The sequence below is a fragment of the Mixophyes fleayi genome, chromosome 2 (genome assembly GCF_038048845.1).
Source record: "Mixophyes fleayi isolate aMixFle1 chromosome 2, aMixFle1.hap1, whole genome shotgun sequence".
Classification (NCBI taxonomy): domain Eukaryota; kingdom Metazoa; phylum Chordata; class Amphibia; order Anura; family Limnodynastidae; genus Mixophyes; species Mixophyes fleayi.
The window spans coordinates 181,895,073-181,914,510 of record NC_134403.1 but is presented as its reverse complement, the minus strand read 5'-3'; the positions used below and the strand labels follow the sequence as shown (position 1 = coordinate 181,914,510).

The 19,438-nt window shown below is 43.9% G+C and overlaps 1 non-coding gene and 4 pseudogenes across 1 annotated transcript; 4 read left to right on the top strand and 1 right to left on the bottom strand.

Annotated features, from left to right (window-relative positions):
- Positions 1–1,246: 1,246 nt before the first annotated feature.
- LOC142142154 (small nucleolar RNA U3) lies at positions 1,247–1,464 on the bottom strand. Its single transcript, XR_012689086.1, has one exon. It is a non-coding gene; the product is annotated as a small nucleolar RNA U3 (small nucleolar RNA).
- Positions 1,465–13,720: 12,256 nt separating this feature from the next.
- LOC142142271 (small nucleolar RNA U3) lies at positions 13,721–13,921 on the top strand (annotated as a pseudogene).
- A 1,941-nt stretch (positions 13,922–15,862) lies between these two features.
- LOC142142275 (small nucleolar RNA U3) lies at positions 15,863–16,031 on the top strand (annotated as a pseudogene).
- A 1,608-nt stretch (positions 16,032–17,639) lies between these two features.
- On the top strand, positions 17,640–17,808 carry LOC142142274 (small nucleolar RNA U3; annotated as a pseudogene).
- A 227-nt stretch (positions 17,809–18,035) lies between these two features.
- On the top strand, positions 18,036–18,201 carry LOC142142015 (U2 spliceosomal RNA; annotated as a pseudogene).
- Positions 18,202–19,438: the final 1,237 nt, after the last annotated feature.

The following is a 19,438-nucleotide window of genomic DNA, read 5'->3' as shown; positions in this document are numbered from 1 at the left end:
CCTCCTCTTACCCCTTCTTCTTTCCTCTTGTTTTTCCTACCGTGTGTTAGACCCCCTTCTTTTTCTCTTGTTTTCCTGTGTCAAATTCTGTTCATTTGGATTCATTAAAAAAAAAATAAAAAAAAATGAGGAAACAGTTGTTTGCTTGCTTTATTGTAATTGTCGACAGATAGACTTCTATCATATATACTTTGCATATTTCTCTCTGTTAACATATAATATTATTGTACTAAATGTAACAATATGCATATATACCATGTTTCACTGATAATTTGCATTGTTGTACTTTCTCTCTCTAATAAATAAAGAATTTATAAAAAAGAAAATAGTAAGAACTAAAAACATTCATAATGGGAAAAAAAACTATGTATGGGCTGGAAGCTTGTGAGAAGGGCCCTTTAACCTCTCATACAAGTAACGCCATAATACTCCCGACTAGCAGAGGCGCGCAAACAATGCAACATAAAATGTTTTGATAACCTAATACCAACAAATTGCTTCCCCAGTTACATTTTTTTTTTTTCTATTTCCTCTTATATATTAAAAGCCTGGGATCATGCTTTCAGGTCACTGAGCGCCAAAAAAGTGTAAAAACACAAAAAAGTGCACAGGGTGCGGAACATCAAGCCCTCCTTAAAAGTGGAAGTTCCCCTTTATCTCCAACACCAAAAGGGGTCTTTTGGCCCCCCTTTACCGCAAAGCTCGGTGGTGTCCCTTTAGCCCTGGGTTCTGTCAAAGGTTTCCCCAGGGCAACTGAACTTTTCCTGCCCCCTCAGGCCACACCTCTACCCTAGATTGTGGTGAGGAGCTCATAGGGTCATCTGCACCCACAAATCTGTAAAATTCAAAAACAACAGTTGAGGTGACAAACCAAAGAGATGAATAAATAAGTAAGTGCAGAGCAAGTATGGCCCCAGTCTAATGGACAGGCTATTGCAAAAATATGCTGTAAAAGAAATATTGGAAAAAACATGGTCCTCGTCTTACTCTATCAACAAGGTTTCCCATTCCTCAATGATTTTTAGATATCTTTGGCTCACTACAACAGAAGCACATAACCCAGGTTCTCTCAGCTGCACCAATCTCAGGCCAGATGACCAAAGTAGCTTGTCCTTATTAAGAAAACCATTTCTAATATCATAAGAAAGAACTTTTCCAAAACAACAGCATAGCAAACCCTGCTATACTGAAGTCTCAGTTTAAGTTCTTTCATAACATTCTCTGTTGTTAAAATTTCAGAAACCCAACCACTCAGCTGGTGATTTCACTCCTCTACTCTTCCACAAAGGAAAAGAGAAACAGTCATCAAAAGCAGATAGTAGCTACCATAAAACAGCACTATAAGCTCACTTCACACTCAAAAAAAATCACTAAAACTCTTCCTCATGGTTGGTGAGTCTGTACACTTTAGAGCACATTTCCAAATGTATACACTATAGAAATGATCCCTGAAAGTATAGTCTTAACAAACTACTCTTCCATTAAGACACCAGCTGACATGGCAGCCTTTTTAATATTATAGCGATTTTTAACGTTTTTCATGTTGAATTTCTAGTTTTATATTTTGGATGGTGATAAAGAATACTGCATTTATATTTAGAACCTACAATGTTCTCAACTGAATTTAATGAATATTGTGTTCTACTTTTGAGCACTCATTTGCTTATTTGTCATGGTGAAGTCGGAAGGGGATTTAGCTACTATCTTACAGACATGAAGTGCAGGGAGCCTATGCGGTCCTTCTATAGATGGCCACATGGCATACTACTCACAGTGGTCGCAATACCTATTCAGCTGTAGTACAATATTCTATGAATGAATGATGTGGCCGCCTATGCACAGACTACATATGGTGTCTACCATGGCAGCCCCCCACAAACCAACATACACTGGGGAAACACAAAACAAAAACAAAAAAGTTAAAATAAAACTTGAAGAAGCAAAAAAAATATAAAAAAAAGTTGGTGATCTGCAGTACAGCCCGGGCAGGGGCAGGCTGGGTTGGGGGGCCGGGAGGCATCTTTTAATACTATAGCGATTTTTAACGTTTTTCGTGTTGAATTTCTAGTTTTATATTTTGGATGGTAAGAAAGAATTAGGGGTGTGCACCGGGCACTTTTAGTGTTTTGAGTTTTTGGTTTTGGGTTCTGATTAGCTTGAGGTTTTGGGTTCTGATTTGTTTTGCCAAAACACCTGACGAAAGGTTTTGTTTCTGATTTCGGGTTTTGGGTTCTGATTTATTTTTCAAAAAGCATGAAAAGCGCTAAAATCCTGTTTTTTTTGTTTTTTTCCACTCCTACGCTATTATTAACCTCAATAACATTCAATAACAATAATTTCCACTAATTTCCAGTCTATTCTGAACACCTCACACCTCACAATATTCTTTTTAGTCCAAAACGTTGCACCGAGGTAGCTTTCTGGACTGCGTAGTGGAGTGGGCCCGGTACCCAATTTGGTACCGGGGCCACAATATATCACCCTCAACGGGTCTGAATTCCACTGCACAGCTGCCTGCTCCTACATCCTCTGCAGCATATACAGGGTGTAGTTCGAGCGCGTCAATACCTCTTGTTTTTGACGATGACAGGTCATTTTCATTAACTTTGGATTTGCCCCCTCCACTGAATGTAGTTTAATATCTGATACGCATCTATCTGGACTGCGTAGTGGAGTGGCCCCGGTACCCAATTTGGTAACGGGGCCACAATATATCACCCTCAACGGGTCTGAATTCCACTGCACAGATGTCTGCTCCTACCTCCTTCAACTAGTCTAAATTCCACTGCACAGATGGCGGACACCGGACGCACGTGTAAAACCAACATAGCTGTGCCGGTGACATGGCCTGCAGGAATATCTCTGATGGAGATAGAACTAGGCCCCAAAGAGCACATAATGCCAAAAAAAGAGTTGCAAGATGGAATTGTCCTTGGGCCCTCCCACCCACCCTGATGTTGTTGAAATAGGACATGCACACTTTAACAAACCAATAATTTCGGCAACAGGGCCTACCAAACTACTGTGGCTGAAATGATTGGTTTGTTTGGGCCCCCACACAAAAAAAGCTATTCATCTCTCCCTGTACAAGCTAAACTGGCTCTACTGAGGCAAGATGTCGTCCTTATCCTCATCCTCTGATTCCTGGCCCCCTTCAGTGTGTACTTCCTCAGCCTCACACATTACCAATTCGTCCCCGCTGGACTCCACAACCACAGGTCCCTCTGTATTATCTGGAGGGCAGTGCTGTACTTGATTGAGGAATTCATAATTCATTTTTATGAACATCATTTTTTCAACGTTCTGAGGAAGCAACCTCTTTCGCCGCTCACTGACCAGGTTCCCCGCTGCACTAAAAACTCTTTCCAAGTACACACTGGAGGGGGGGGGGGGACAACTCAGGTAAAATAGAGCCAGTTTGTACAGGGGCTTCCAAACTGCCTTTTTTTCCTGCCAGTAAGAATATGGACTGTGTAACATGTCTACTTGGGTGGTGTCAGCAAAGTAATCCTCCACCATTTTTTCAATTGTGACAGCATCCAATGCAGCGACAGTAGACATGTCCGCAATGGTTTTTAAGGTCCGTAGAAGAGCGGTGCTTCACAGGGCGACTAGCTCCTAGTACCTACCACGATTCTTATCCTACCTCGGTTCTGAATCGGGGAGCTCTCCGTACACCCACTGGTATCGCCTAAGAAGAGAAACGGAGAGTTAACCCGAGCCTATCAGGAAAGAGCTGTCCGAGAATACGGCAACGAACAAGGACACTCTCAGTCCAAGCCCACTTGCCGCCTCCCCGCTTTGCTCTTGCCAAGACGCGGGGGACTACAGGCAATTAAGACCAAGACTAGTCCGAGGACTAATCCCGCCTCAAGTACCTCACACACCTGCCGGTGAGGGCCTAACCGAAAAGGGGAATCGAGCGTGATACTCACCGGGACACTCCCACTTACGATCCTGTTCTCCTGCACATTCCCGACACCTGCGGAGGACAAGAACACACAGCCTCCCTCTGCACTCTCAGTGAGACTAAGATGGCACCCACAAAACTAAACTGACTGCAACAGCGACCCGACCCTAACAACACTCTAATGGTCGGCAACACAACTAAGTCAAACAACTATGACTAACTAGGTGTGGTGCACTAACGGAACTGCTCACTTACCACTACGGGGAACACCAGCCGGTGTTCACGGACTAAACCGGAGGGCGGTTCCTAACCCCCTCACCCGAGTCGTACCAAGAAGCTGCCTTCTTGCTATGGGATCACTCACGGATCCTAAGGACCGGCTGCACGAGGCCCGACTGAGGCTCACTGGAACAGCACGCTAACCCGCGTACAGACTGCTGCCCGGACTAGCCGATCGAAACTGAACCGCCCAACTGCCTGCACCCAGGTATCGAACACGTGTCCCACTCCGGAACCGCCAGGTAACCTGCACGGAACTGAGGACTAGGACTCTCAACCTGAACCACGGGACGCCCCCTGGAATTGCGTTGAGCTGTGCTGTACTGCCACTGACTCACTCAGTCACCCCCTCTGGAAACCAGTGCGACCCCCAGGGACGGGAAAACTACGTGTGTTCTTCCCTGACTATGTGTACGCTGGTAACTACACTTGTCCCCCACAGAACGGGTTAACACAGAAAAACACAGAACAAGAGTCTACCTTTAATGGGGACCTGACGTCTTGCCCGTGTACACAGTTATGTAGCACACCCCAAAATACAGTAATACAAACAATACTCGCCGAACAGACAAAATAAATGCAGTATACAGTACTTTGCACGCTACTTACCAGAGCACACTGCTGCTAGCCAACCAGCCGGTTGCTACAGCACCACAGGAGCCTCGCTCTACTGTACCTCCTAACTCCGTGTGCTCACCTCACACAGGACCGTGCCTACACTCACGAGGCTCTCACGCCTCTACCACACCACCAGGGCCGTCTGCCCTTCACACCACGGGCCTCTGCCCAGCTACACACAGAGCCTCGTGCTCTGTTTAATGGGCCTCAGGCCCCTCTCTAACTCAGGGCTCTGAGCCCACTAACTAGGGCCTTGTGCCCTGCTACCTAGGGGCACTAGCCCCTGCCTGCATAGGTCCTATGGCCTCCCTAACTAACTGAGGGCCTTGTGCCCTTTTAAGCCTACGGGCTACCAGCCCCTAACCAGGCCCTGTGGCCTTCCTATGGCCTCTAGGCCACTAACTACCTAAGGGCCTGGTGCCCTTGCACCTGGGGGGCTCTGAGCCTCCCCTGACTAAAAGGGCCTTGTGCCCGTTAACAATATGGCCTACTGGCCCACTACTTATTCGGGGCCTAGTGCCCAAGTCCCTGGGCCTTGTGCCCCTAATTTAATCCGTCCCATAGGCCTTGTGCCCGACCGTGGCCACGGGCCTATTGCCCGACTCTAGTAGGTGTGCTGCGGGCGGGGGCCCGGGAGAGAGGTTGCCTGACACAGGCCTCACCTAGTGCTGTCTTCGGGGAGCTTCTCCTGGACTCCTTCCCTGTCTGCCGCTGCTTCCACGCTCTGCCGCCGACTTCTGGTCTTGATCACGCCGGTCTTCAGGCAGCAGAGGCGCTCTTAACCCTAATAAGGGCCCTCTGCCGCCACTGCTGCTCTCCGCTGGCTTCTTCTCTTCTGGTCTTAAACCCGCAGCTCTCCGCGACATGTCCTGCTTCTTCTCTCTCCGCCGACGAACTGCCCATGGCGCGCGCGCACCGACTTAAATAGTCGGTGCCGCGCTAACGTCATCACGTAGCATCGACGCGACGCCACGTGATGACATGGCGGGTCCGGATTGGCCCGCCGCCATTTGCCATTTTCAAATGGCTGGGAGGTGAGCCCTGATTGGCTCCCCGTCCCGGCTGAACCGAGAGGACCGCCGCCGCCCAAGGAACGACGACGGCCCCGGTCAGGTAAGCTCTCCACAGGTTGGCAGGTCCTTCAGTCCAGACCAGATGTTCTCAGCATCCCCTACAGCGGGTCTTTTAGGAAAACTGAGCTTTTTCCTCGTAGCCACAGGTGTTGAAGATTGGCATCGCCCTTGGCAGACAACGTTGATGGCATTTCATCATCTATGTCATGACTAGTGGCAGCAGCTTCAGCATTAGGAGCAAGTGGGTCTTGATCTTTCCCTACTTTATGCTCCAAATTTTTGTACTCCATTATATGCAGCACAAGAGAGCGTACCCCTAAACCACACACACTTGGCAAAGCCTTTACAAATTATCTGCGGCACAGGAGAGTACCACTGGACTGGAGTTATACAGCAGTACCTAGTATTTTTAAACTAATTTTTTTATATTTTTTTACAATTATTTTTGGATCATTTTTGTATAATTTTTTTAGATTTTTTTTTTTATTTTTTAAGAACTTTTGGATAATTTTGAAATAACAATGCCCTTAGCAGGACAGATCACTGGACAAAGCACCACTGGACTCAGCAGAACAGAGCACTGGACAAAGCACAAAGCTACACTAAACTTAAAACCAGGACAGGAGCTCCCTAACTGCAACCTCTCTCAAGAATGATTGCAGCCAGAATGAAGATGGCGGACGCTAGCGCTGAATTTATGACATCCGAGTCTCGCGAGATCCGATGCGAGACTTGGATGTCATAGCCTCGGTTTGGCTCCATTTGGCGCCCGGAAGTTCCCGAACAGTGCTCGGATCCCGTCGGATCCGCACTGTTCGGGTGGGCTCGGATTTCGGAAATCCGAGCCCGCTCATCTCTATAAAGAATACTGCATTTATATTTAGAACCAACAATGTTCTCAACTGAATTTAATGAATATTTTGTTCTACTTTTGAGCACTCATTTGCTTATTTGTCAAGGTGAAGTCGGAAGGGGATTTAGCTACTATCTTACAGACATGAAGTGCAGGGAGCCTATGCGGTCCTTCCATAGATGGCCACATGGCATACTACTCACAGTGGTCGCATAATATATTCAGCTGTAGTATAATATTCTATGAATGAATGATGTGGCCGCCTATGCACAGACTACATATGGTGTCTACCATGGCAACCCCCCCCCCCCACACACACACACACACACTGGGGAAACACAAAACAAAAACAAAAAAGTTAAAATAAAAAAGTTGGTGATCTGCAGTGCAGCCCGGACAGGGGCAGGCTGGGTTGGGGGGCCGGGAGGCATCTCCACCTTGGGCTACGTTGGGCTGGGTCACTGGGTCACCTGCATTTTTTTCCTTTAAAAGGTTCCTAATTGGTTGCTGAATCGAGTCTTGTCCCCTGAGCTAAAATTTGCCAGCCCTCCCCTGGGTCCGGGCCCCCTGGCATGCCAGGGCCGTGGTAGTTAGTACCCTACCACTCATCAGCATCCCTGGTCATATCTCGTATCTTATGTCTTGAATTGTACAAGAAAGTGTTATACACGTTTTGTCGCTATTCAATAACGATTGTCGAATCTTGATTTTATGTTTCCAACGCACAAATATTTATTCTCAAAAAGTAGTAGAATAATTCAAGCGAAATAATAATAAGTACAGCCGTTACTTATCGTAGGCGCTCTGGATCCAGTGAACAGTCATTCAGGTCTGAAGTCTGTGGTCAAGATGACTGAACACTAGATGAAAAACTTCTGCTTATATGTAAACAGAAATACAGTAAAACAATGCTAATGGTGTGGCTTGCTTCTATTGGTCCAGGCTTCAGGAAGGTCCAGGGGGTTGCAGATCATAGGCTAGTTCAAGCTAAAGAATCCAAAGGTGGGGGTCATCTCTCTAAGGTATGTGCTCCTTTCTTCCCGCCAAGACTCCAGTTACAACTAGTCTATTAGCATCATATTAAAGGTTTATTCCCTAACATTAATAACTAGAGTATGCAATGTGCGATCACTTCGCCGAATGAACCGGACAGCTGCAAAGGGGATTAATATGATATCAGACATGACACATTTCCTTTATCCTGAACCATAGATTTTACTAATATGCATATAACTTATAATATTACACATAAACACTACTATATTTCGACATAAATAACTATGTGTTGGAACTACAATTAATTTGTTCTATTTACAAGTGTGTGTGTTTGTGCGAATATACATAAAAGTGTAAAAATTGTTATTGCTACGTGTCGTGGCTGGATACGCCCATCCACGCCGTAGCGTACTCTACGCATATTTTCAGACAAAGACAACCAAGTTTGCTCGATATTAATTGAAATGACTTTATCCAATTTGCTGACTTCGACAGCTCCACCCTTTGATAGTGTAATAAACTATCACATAATCACCGTCTCAAGTTCAGGATTATACAACACTTCTTCACAGACCATGATCTCGGTATCTCTCACCACCCTTTCAGTCTCGTTCTCATTGTTTCTCCCAGAAGACCGTTTTCCACACTTCAACACAGTAGGAACACATTTGACACATAAACCAATTGCTAAGATGACACCAAGTTTAAGGAGAAGGAGCTTACCTATACTAGCAACCATTTCCTGTACCCACTCCCCTAGACCGGAGAACCCTTTTACAGGGTTCAACCACGAGAACCAACCTGCCACCTTTTCCCTGACCTCATATAACAAAGAATTATGAATCCTTCAAAATTATCATTTCAGTTGCAGAATTTCATCCATCTTCCGGTCTATAACCTCTTTGGGGTCATCTGTATTATTGGTGATGTACGTGCAACATTTGACACCAAACTGGGTGGCAAAAGTCACACAGTATCCACAAGTAATAGAGGTGAGATAATTTAATACCAACCTATGTTGCACCAACTCCTTTTGTACGCTTGTAGCTCCCTTCCAGTATACCTGAAAGTGTCATCATACATCTCGGTGATATTGTCTAGCTAGGTCTTGAATATATTTAAAATTTAAAGTTCCCCGAGCGGTCCTGGTGAGATCTAGAGCAACCATAACTTGAAAACCAGCGGTTTCACTAATCAATTTTGTAGATATGGGTTCCTCACCAGGAATCATATTTCTCTTGCCTCGGTGTTCATACTGTGTGTGTATGTATGGTGGGGATGTAGTCTTGTGAATACCAACCATTTCTTCATGAGTAATAGTCATGATTTCAGGAACCAGTTTACCTAAGAAACACAAGCCCTTGGAACTCAGAGTCACCCAGGAATAAGCTTTTCTCCCACAAACAAAGTACACATCATCAGGGAGAACATAAGTAACAGTATGCCCATTAATTATATCACATAAGATTTTGACAAAACTACCCATGCCTATTGTCTCCATTTGTTCAAGACACGTGTCAGCATGGATGACATTCTTACAATTACCTATAGAGACCTTTCTAATGGATACTTTCTTATGTTTATTTACACGCCCTAATTTGTGGTGTCCATCAACATTTCTACCTTTTGGTGACCTTGCAAGTCTCCCGCCAAAATGAGTGTGGCAAACCATTGTCTGATCTGATAGGTCAGCTTCCCAATTCTCCAGACGCTTTGCATGAGAGATGTTTAGGCAAAGTAAAGATCTGTCTAAGAAGTATTGCCGAAGCTTCAGACTAGGGGACCTAGTGTTATTGTACCTCCCTTCTATGAGCCTTCTTCCCCTTTATTAGAGTACCTCAGAGATGTTTAGTGGGAACAGCACTAGTCCTATGTTATGCTGTCCCTGAGGCACGTGAGAGCACACCCAGCACTCAGTTTGGTTTAGAACCTTACCCACTAAGGAGTGATAATCCACCAGAGGATGCCCGCCCACGTCCAGATTACTAGTGGACTGGCAACGCTGGATGCACTTCTCTTCAACTAGGGAGTCGCAGAACTTCCAGATACAATACTTATCAAACAATAGCTGGGAAGCTATTATAGCTTTTATTTTTATATGGAGCTCTATTATTAATGCATGCTTTTTATACATTTTTTCCACTGGAACCGGGACTCTAATAGATGTACTTATATTTTTTCCGTCTAGCGCAATCTATGCAAGCAGTATTTTTTCTCGTGCCCGGGCATTTTTCTTCCCCCTCTTTCCTTCCTTTCCTCCAATGATAGAACATGCATGTTCTTGTGTATTAGGATAATACTGTCTGGCTATTTGTTCAATATTTTAATATATTCATGTGATGTAACCTTAATAAATACTACATGTGTTCTTTACTATATTAGGCTATTCCTATTTTATTGCATGATACTGCATTTAAAAAATAATAAACATTCAGTGTGAAGAGAATAAGAAACACAGGTCTTCCCAGCGCTTGACATTTTTTTTATATATTGTTTCCACTTAACGATCTGATGAGTCGTAGTTTAAGCTGCAGGGTTTTCCATGTGATATTTATACTATAGAGAAATCTTAATGCTACAACATACAATAAACATATAGAGAATTATATTCTTCCAACTTTATGGCAACAGTTTTGGGAAGGCCCTTTTCTGTTGCAGCATGACAATGGTGGAGGCTGTTATAGAGAGAGAGAGAGAGAGAGGGAGAGAGAGGGAGAGAGAGGGAGAGAGATAGAGGGAGAAAGAGGGAGAGAGAGGGAGGGAGAGAGAGGGAGAGAGAGGGAGAGAGAGGGAGAGGGAGAGAGAGGGAGAGGGAGGGAGAGGGAGAGAGAGAGAGAGGGAGAGAGAGAGAGAGAGAGGGAGAGAGAGAGAGAGAGAGAGAGAGATAGAGAGAGAACTAATGGGTTTTTCAAGGCTTTTGTCACAGTTTTTATACTAGTTTTCTCCTACCCTATAAGTCGTTTTATCAACTTCTAAATTCAGTTCCTGATCTTATTAAATCACTGTTTGTATTCTACCATTTTAAGACCACATTTTGAGAGCATAGTTACTATAATGTTAACAGATTATAATTATGAATTTGTTAACAAATTAATGTTTACTTACTTAGTGTGCCTCCACAACATTCTTTTCTTTTGTCTACACTGTACTGTGGCCCTTTCAGGTTATAAAATATTATAATTATATTTTAAATCCCATCACATATATGAAGGTATGAGGCATATTTTTTTCCATGCATCGAGCGTAACATGAAGCAAAGGTAGAGAACTAGAAATATAGATACACACACAGTGTAACGCAGAATATATATAACATGAATGCTAGTGATAATAAGAACAGCAAAATTAGCAACATGTTTAGGGGCACATTAAACAATGATCTCAAAAAGTGAAAAATTGTTTTCAATCCTTATCGCATTAATAAGGACTGAACTATTTCTCAAATGTATGAAGAACGCAACACAGAAACAACAGTTCCGATAAACTGCTGTTTCTGTGATAAAAAAAAAAATACTTACCAAGTCCTCTTGGTAATGCGTTGTCTCTGGATCTCCTCCTTGTCTTCTTCGTTTTTCTTCATACTGCAATTGTGCATGTGCAGTTCGAAGACCTGGGCATGCGCACAAACATCTCTGCTCTCGCTCTGCAACTATAGTTGCAGAGAGAGCACGGTGAGTGACAGGAATGGATCATGTGATCCCTGCTGTCAGCGCTGCTCTTTGGAGCAGAGCTGACAGTACTGAAATTTTTCAATTATAATAATGTACACCAGCTTCAGCTGGCGTACATTAGCACAACAAGTTACAGGAATTTTTTTTTTTCGGAACTTGTTAGATTGCGGGAGGGAGCAGTCACCACACTATTGAATGGTGACTGCTCCCAAAAACAAAACAGAATGCAAAGCAGCGATATCTGCTGGGACACTACAAGTGGTGTTGAAGTTACGTTAAGTGTGTGAAAGTGTAATAGCACCACTTGTTAAATATGCCCCGTAGTCAGTCTTTGTTTTTACTATAAAAGATGTTATGTTTTGTAATCCCTGCATTCTGTGCTTTCATTAAAGGTCCTGCTGAGGCTGTTCGTGTTGGTGTATCAGATATTACACTGCATGCATCCGGCTGCATCATGATTGGTTATCGAGCATCAGTCATGCAAATGATTGCAGAAAAGTAGAACAAAATATTGATTATATTCAGTTGAGAACATTGTTGGTTCTAAATATAAATGCAGAATGCTTTATCACCATCCAAAATATAAAACTAGAAATTCAATACGAAAAAGTTTAAAAATCGCTATAATATTAAAAAGGCTGCCATGTCAGCTGGTGTCTTAATGGAAGAGTAATTTGTTAACACTTTAGTTTCATGAATATTTTCTATAGTTTATACATTTGGAAATGTGCTCTAAAGTAGTGATGGGAAATCTAGTTCATTTTGAAGATTAGCTCATTCTGATCTAGTTTACACAAAAGATTAGTTCATTTGACTCAGTAGTTCATTTAGCTCAGCTAGTTCAGTTAGATCACTGGCTCTGGAACACTGCTGAGAGAAGTGATTGGAGACATAGATCTAGTCTATTACACATACTGTAGGCATATATACTACTACCTCATTAGATGAGTTATAGTCCTGTTAAAATTATTAGATAAGTTTAATATGTCAGATCATTTTTAATATTTTAAAAAGGGCAATCACTTATACAAAAACTAGTAGTGACATGTTGAGCTCTGCAAAGTTAATTACATTTTCATTATTATTTTTTATTTCCATAATATGTAAATGAAAAAGACCCAAGTTCAGAATATTATAAAGTGTCACTTTTTTGCTTTTAAAACAGAGATCAGGGCAATCAGGATATAGGGGAGATGTATCAAACCTTAGGGGGGAATTTTTACAGCTGTAAAAAGACCCAAAATAGGCATCACGTCACTGGGGGTGGGGCAAAATGGCGCAATTCATGAAGCCCCGCCCCATACTCCCATACCCCGCTCCAGGAACTCCCAGACATAACCAACATAATGTTGGCAATTATGACTAATCAGCTCCTGTCATTTATCTAGCAGAGTCTATAAAGTGGCAGAAAATGATTAGTTGTTATGGGCAACGTTTCCACTTTATCTCTCTTGAAGGTTTATTACATCTCCCCTGTATATATGGTGCAGTAAACAGAACTACAGTATATAGCATGCAGCACTCAGCAGTGCACTGTGTCTTGAGCTGACAGGGAATGGAATGTTTCCTGTGACTCATGAGCTAAATGATCTAAATGATTGAAATGATTCGGAGAGTGAAATGATTTGAAAAGTGAAATGATTTGGAGAGTGGAATTATTAGAAGAGTGAACGATTCGAAGAGTGAAATGATTCGGAGACTCGTATGAGTCACTGAGTGAAATGAACTAGATGAACTATTGAACTCCTGAGTGAGGAGAATGACTCACAGTCAGTGATCAGCTCCAGAGTCTCACACAATGTCTGAGCACAGCAGTGCCACCTTTGGTAGTTTAGATGTACTGACTCATGAGTATTAAATGAGAGAGCTGAGTAGAAACAAAAGAGCCAGTGTGAATGAGAGAGTGAGTGAGGCTCAGTGGCGGATCCAGGGGGGGTGATCGGGGCGATTGCCCCCCCTAGCAGGGGCTTGCTGCCGGCGGCTGCATACTGTGCAGGTCCGTTCGGCAGTGATAATGTGCTGCCCGGCTGCTCTGATTGTGTTTTAAACACAATCAGAGCAGCAGGACAGCACATTATCACTGCCGAACGGACCTGCACATACTGTGCAGCTGCCGGCAGCCTTAGAAGTTAGAAAGGGGGCTGGGCTTAAATAGCCCCCCCCCCTACATCGCCCGGGGTAGGAAAAATTTCTAGATCCGTCCCTGGTGATGCTGCTGGCACTGATCGGATTTATCTCTAACTCCTCCTACCTGTTTTAGTTCCTGGTGAACTAATCTTTGCCAGAGCTGTGAACTAAATGATTTAGTTCACTTTGAAGATTAGTTCATTTGAACTAATCATTCGTGAACTACCCATCACTACTCTAAAGTTTACAGATTCACCAACCATGAGGAAGAGTTTTAGTTATTTCTCTTGAGTTTGAAGTCAGCTTATAGTGCTGCTTTATGGTAGCTAATATCTGCTTTTGATGACTGTTTCTTGTTTCTTTTATGGAAGAATAGAGATCACCAGCTGAGTGGTTGGGTTTATGAATTGTTAACAACAGAGAATGTTACGAAAGAATCTAAGCAAAGACTTCAGTATAGCTGGGTTTGCTTTGCTGTTGTCTTGGTAAAGTTCTGTCTTATGATAGTAATAAGGGTTTTCTTAATAAGGGCAAGCTACTTTGGTCATCTGGCTGAGATTGGTGCAGCTGAGAGAACCTGGGTTATACGCTCCTGCTGTAGTGAGCCAAAAGTACCCACAAATCATTGAGGAATGGGAAACCTTGCTGATAGAGTAAGATGAGGACCATGTTTTTTCCAATATTTATTTTACAGCATATTTTTGTAATAGCCTGTCCATTAGACTGGGGCCATACTTGCCCTGCACTTACTTATTTATTCATCTCTTTGGTTTGTCACCTCAACTGTTGTTTTTGAATTTTACAGATTGGCGGGTGCAGATGACCCTATGAGCTCCTCACCACAATCTAGGGTAGTGGTGTGGCCCTGAGGTTCCCCTTTTCAAGGGGGCGGCAAAAGTTCTGTTGCCCTGGGGAAACCATTGACAGAACCCAGGGCTAAAGTGACACCACTGAGCTTTGCGGTAAAGGGGGGTCAAAAGACCCCTTTTGGTGTTGGAGATAAAGGGGACCTTCCACTTTTAAGGAGGGCTTGATGTTCCGCACCCTGTGCACTTTTTTGTGTTTTTACACTTTTTTGGCACTAAGTGACCCGAAAGCATGATCCCAGGATTTCAATATATAAGAAGAATTAAAAAAATATTAAAAAATGTAACTGGGGAAGCAATATTTTGGTATTAGGTAATCAAAACATTTTATTGTTTGTGCGCCTCTGCTAGTTGGGAGTATGATGGCGTTACTTGTATGAGAGTTTAAAGAACCCTTCTCACAAGCTTCCAGTCCATACATAGTATTTTTCCCATTATGAATGCTTTTAGTGCTTACTATCTTACTATTTTAATTTGTATCTGAATTTGTTTTTGGATAATTTCAAACAATTTGAGACCCACACCTGCCAAATATTGATTTACAATTTTTGACTGAATATTTATCTTTATTTTGTATAAAGGTACAAAACACATACAATACATTACGTTCAAATGTACTACATTGCAGGGAAGCTGTAAGCACAATACATCGTAAATCATAATCATCGATACTTTGTGGTACAATTCAAGACATAAGGTATAAGAAATGACCAGGGATGCTGATGGGGGGTAGGGTACTAACTACCAGGGCCCTGGCATGCCAGGGGGCCTGGGCCCATTGGAGGGCTGGCAAAATTTAGCTCAGGGGACAAGACTCGATTCTGCAGCCTATTAGGAACCTTTTAAAGGAAAAAAATGCAGGTGGCCCAGTGACCCAGCCCAAAGTAGCCCTCTATGGGACCGACCCAAGGGGGAGATGCCTCCCGGCCCCCCAACCCAGCCTGCCCCTGCCCCTGCCCGGGCTGCACTGCAGATCGACAACTTTTTTGTATTATTTTTGCTTCTTCGGGTTTTATTTTAACTTTTTTGTTTTTGTTTTGTGTTTACCCAGTGTGTGTGTGGGGGGCTGCCATGGTAGACACCACATGTAGTCTGTGCATAGGCGGCCACATCATTCATTCATAGAATATTGTACTACAGCTGAATAGATTATGCGACCACTGTGAGTAGTATGCCATGTGGCCATCTATAGAAGGACCGCATAGGCTCCCTGCACCTCATCTCTGTAAGGTAGTAGCTAAATCTCCTTCCGACTTCACCATGACAAATAAGCAAATGAGTGCTCAAAAGTGGAACAACATATTCATTAAATTCAGTTGAGAACATTGTTGGTTCTAAATATAAATGCAGTATTCTTTATCACCATCCAAAATATAAAACTAGAAATTCAACACGAAAAACTTTAAAAATCGCTATAATATTAAAAAGGCTGCCATGTCAGCTGGTGTCTTAATGGAAGAGTAGTTTGTTAAGACTAGACTTTCAGGTATCATTTCTATTGTTTATATATTTGGAAATGTGTTCTAAAGTGTACAGACTCACCAACCATGAGGAAAAGAGCAGAGTAAGATGAGAACCATGTTTTTTCCAATATTTCTTTTACAGCATATTTTTGTAATAGCCTGGCCTTTAGACTGGGGCCATACTTGCCCTGCATTTACTTATTTATTCATCTCTTTGGTTTGTCACCTCAACTGTTGTTTTTGAATTTTACAGATTGGTGGGTGCAGATGACCCTATGAGCTCCTCACCACAATCTAGGGTAGTGGTGTGGCCCTGAGGTTCCCCTTTTCAAGGGGGCGGCAAAAGTTCTGTTGCCCTGGGGAAACCATTGACAGAACCCAGGGCTAAAGTGACACCACTGAGCTTTGCGGTAAAGGGGGGTCAAAAGACCCCTTTTGGTGTTGGAGATAAAGGGGACCTTCCACTTTTAAGGAGGGCTTGATGTTCCGCACCCTGTGCACTTTTTTGTGTTTTTACACTTTTTTGGCACTAAGTGACCCGAAAGCATGATCCCAGGATTTCAATATATAAGAAGAATTAAAAAAATATTAAAAAATGTAACTGGGGAAGCAATATTTTGGTATTAGGTAATCAAAACATTTTATTGTTTGTGCGCCTCTGCTAGTTGGGAGTATGATGGCGTTACTTGTATGAGAGTTTAAAGAACCCTTCTCACAAGCTTCCAGTCCATACATAGTATTTTTCCCATTATGAATGCTTTTAGTGCTTACTATCTTACTATTTTAATTTGTATCTGAATTTGTTTTTGGATAATTTCAAACAATTTGAGACCCACACCTGCCAAATATTGATTTACAATTTTTGACTGAATATTTATCTTTATTTTGTATAAAGGTACAAAACACATACAATACATTACGTTCAAATGTACTACATTGCAGGGAAGCTGTAAGCACAATACATCGTAAATCATAATCATCGATACTTTGTGGTACAATTCAAGACATAAGGTATAAGAAATGACCAGGGATGCTGATGGGGGGTAGGGTACTAACTACCAGGGCCCTGGCATGCCAGGGGGCCTGGGCCCATTGGAGGGCTGGCAAAATTTAGCTCAGGGGACAAGACTCGATTCTGCAGCCTATTAGGAACCTTTTAAAGGAAAAAAATGCAGGTGGCCCAGTGACCCAGCCCAAAGTAGCCCTCTATGGGACCGACCCAAGGGGGAGATGCCTCCCGGCCCCCCAACCCAGCCTGCCCCTGCCCCTGCCCGGGCTGCACTGCAGATCGACAACTTTTTTGTATTATTTTTGCTTCTTCGGGTTTTATTTTAACTTTTTTGTTTTTGTTTTGTGTTTACCCAGTGTGTGTGTGGGGGGCTGCCATGGTAGACACCACATGTAGTCTGTGCATAGGCGGCCACATCATTCATTCATAGAATATTGTACTACAGCTGAATAGATTATGCGACCACTGTGAGTAGTATGCCATGTGGCCATCTATAGAAGGACCGCATAGGCTCCCTGCACCTCATCTCTGTAAGGTAGTAGCTAAATCTCCTTCCGACTTCACCATGACAAATAAGCAAATGAGTGCTCAAAAGTGGAACAACATATTCATTAAATTCAGTTGAGAACATTGTTGGTTCTAAATATAAATGCAGTATTCTTTATCACCATCCAAAATATAAAACTAGAAATTCAACACGAAAAACTTTAAAAATCGCTATAATATTAAAAAGGCTGCCATGTCAGCTGGTGTCTTAATGGAAGAGTAGTTTGTTAAGACTAGACTTTCAGGTATCATTTCTATTGTTTATATATTTGGAAATGTGTTCTAAAGTGTACAGACTCACCAACCATGAGGAAAAGAGCAGAGTAAGATGAGAACCATGTTTTTTCCAATATTTCTTTTACAGCATATTTTTGTAATAGCCTGGCCTTTAGACTGGGGCCATACTTGCCCTGCATTTACTTATTTATTCATCTCTTTGGTTTGTCACCTCAACTGTTGTTTTTGAATTTTACAAATTGGTGGGTGCAGATGACTCTATGAGCTCCTCACCACAATCTAGGGTAGAGGTGTGGCCTGAGGTTCCCCTTTTCAAGTGGGCGGCAAAAGTTTTTATATAATTGAAAGTCTTAAGCGTGCTTTCGTGTCCTAGTGCTCGAAAAAAAAATGTGCTTCTCGGCCTTTTGGCTAAGAACAAGTGTAGTATCTGTTCTTATCAGTTTACCAACTACCCGGTGGAGGTGATGCTGATTGTTCCTCATCCGATAGCGCAATCTAACACTGGTGAGGGGCTGATGTAGACTCTGCTGCATGGTGCACTTGGCCCACCCCTGCCCAAAACCCAGTGGACAGAACCTGATTGGGGCTCATCCATAGCACAATTAAAAACTGGTGAGGAACTGTTTGGGACTTGTGTTACCCGATCAAAGCCGGCCAGGATCAAGAAGACGACTGCGAGGAAGATCGACTCCGGGGAAGAAGCGCTGCTGACCCCTGCCTGCCTGGAAGAAGACGCCGGGATCAACCCCAGCTGAAGAAGCCTTCCTCTCCTCGGGACCTGCTCCAGCGGAAGAAGCGCCTCCTCTTTAGCGGAAGCCCCTGCTCCTCTCTGCCCAGCGGGAGGATACCTGCACTGCTCCTTCCACCCCGGAAGAAGATCGCCCTCCAGACCAGCATCTCTGCCCCAGGAAAAGCCAGGAAGATGGCCTCAGTTGCTGCAGATCCTGCCTCCACCCCTGTTCCTGCCCCTGGGAAGAAGGGAGGAAAGACCACCGCACCGAAGCCTCTCCCTGTGGCCGGAACCTCTGCCGCCTCTGCCCCTGCTATTGCTGGACAAGGGGAGCCCAGCCAGGACACCCCCCAGAAGACTCCCACTCTGGAACCCTGGATGAGGCAGACCGTCGTCCTGAAGTTGAAGGAGATGGAAGGAAGGGTCCCGGACATGACGGCTGAGACTTTCGGGAAGAAGATGATCCTCGACCAGGGCTACTCCAAGGCTGAAACCCTCAGCGTGCAGAACTACCTAAAGGGGATCTGGAACATCACCTTTGCCTCCATTGCCATCTGTAAGAGGTATTGGGAGGCAGTGAAGACTGCGAGACCGGAGTCTCCCTTCTCCCGCTTCTTCGGGAACTGCCCCATCCAGAGAGAGGAGAGAAGAGTCACAGTCTCTATGAGAAATCCTCACACCCCTGGTAAAGACATCGCTACCTTCCTGAGCCGCTTCTGCTCCATGGTCAAGGACCCCTCCAAGATCCTGGATGCCAACGGTTTCTGGACAGGCAAGTGGTCCATCATTATTAGGCTGAGGAAAGACAACTCTACAACTGACGGTCTCCAACACCTGATATCATGCTTCGCCCTGGGCGGCTCTGCCGGCCTTCTCCACTATGCCGATCAGCCGAGGAACTGCAGGAAGTGCGGTGAAGCTGACCACATGGCGAGAAGCTGCAAAGTCTCAGCCTGCAGGAACTGCAAGGTGGCGGGTCACGAGACCAAGAACTGCCCAAGAAAACTGTCATGCAACCTCTGTGGCCTGGCCAGCCACATCTACAGGGACTGCCCCCAGAG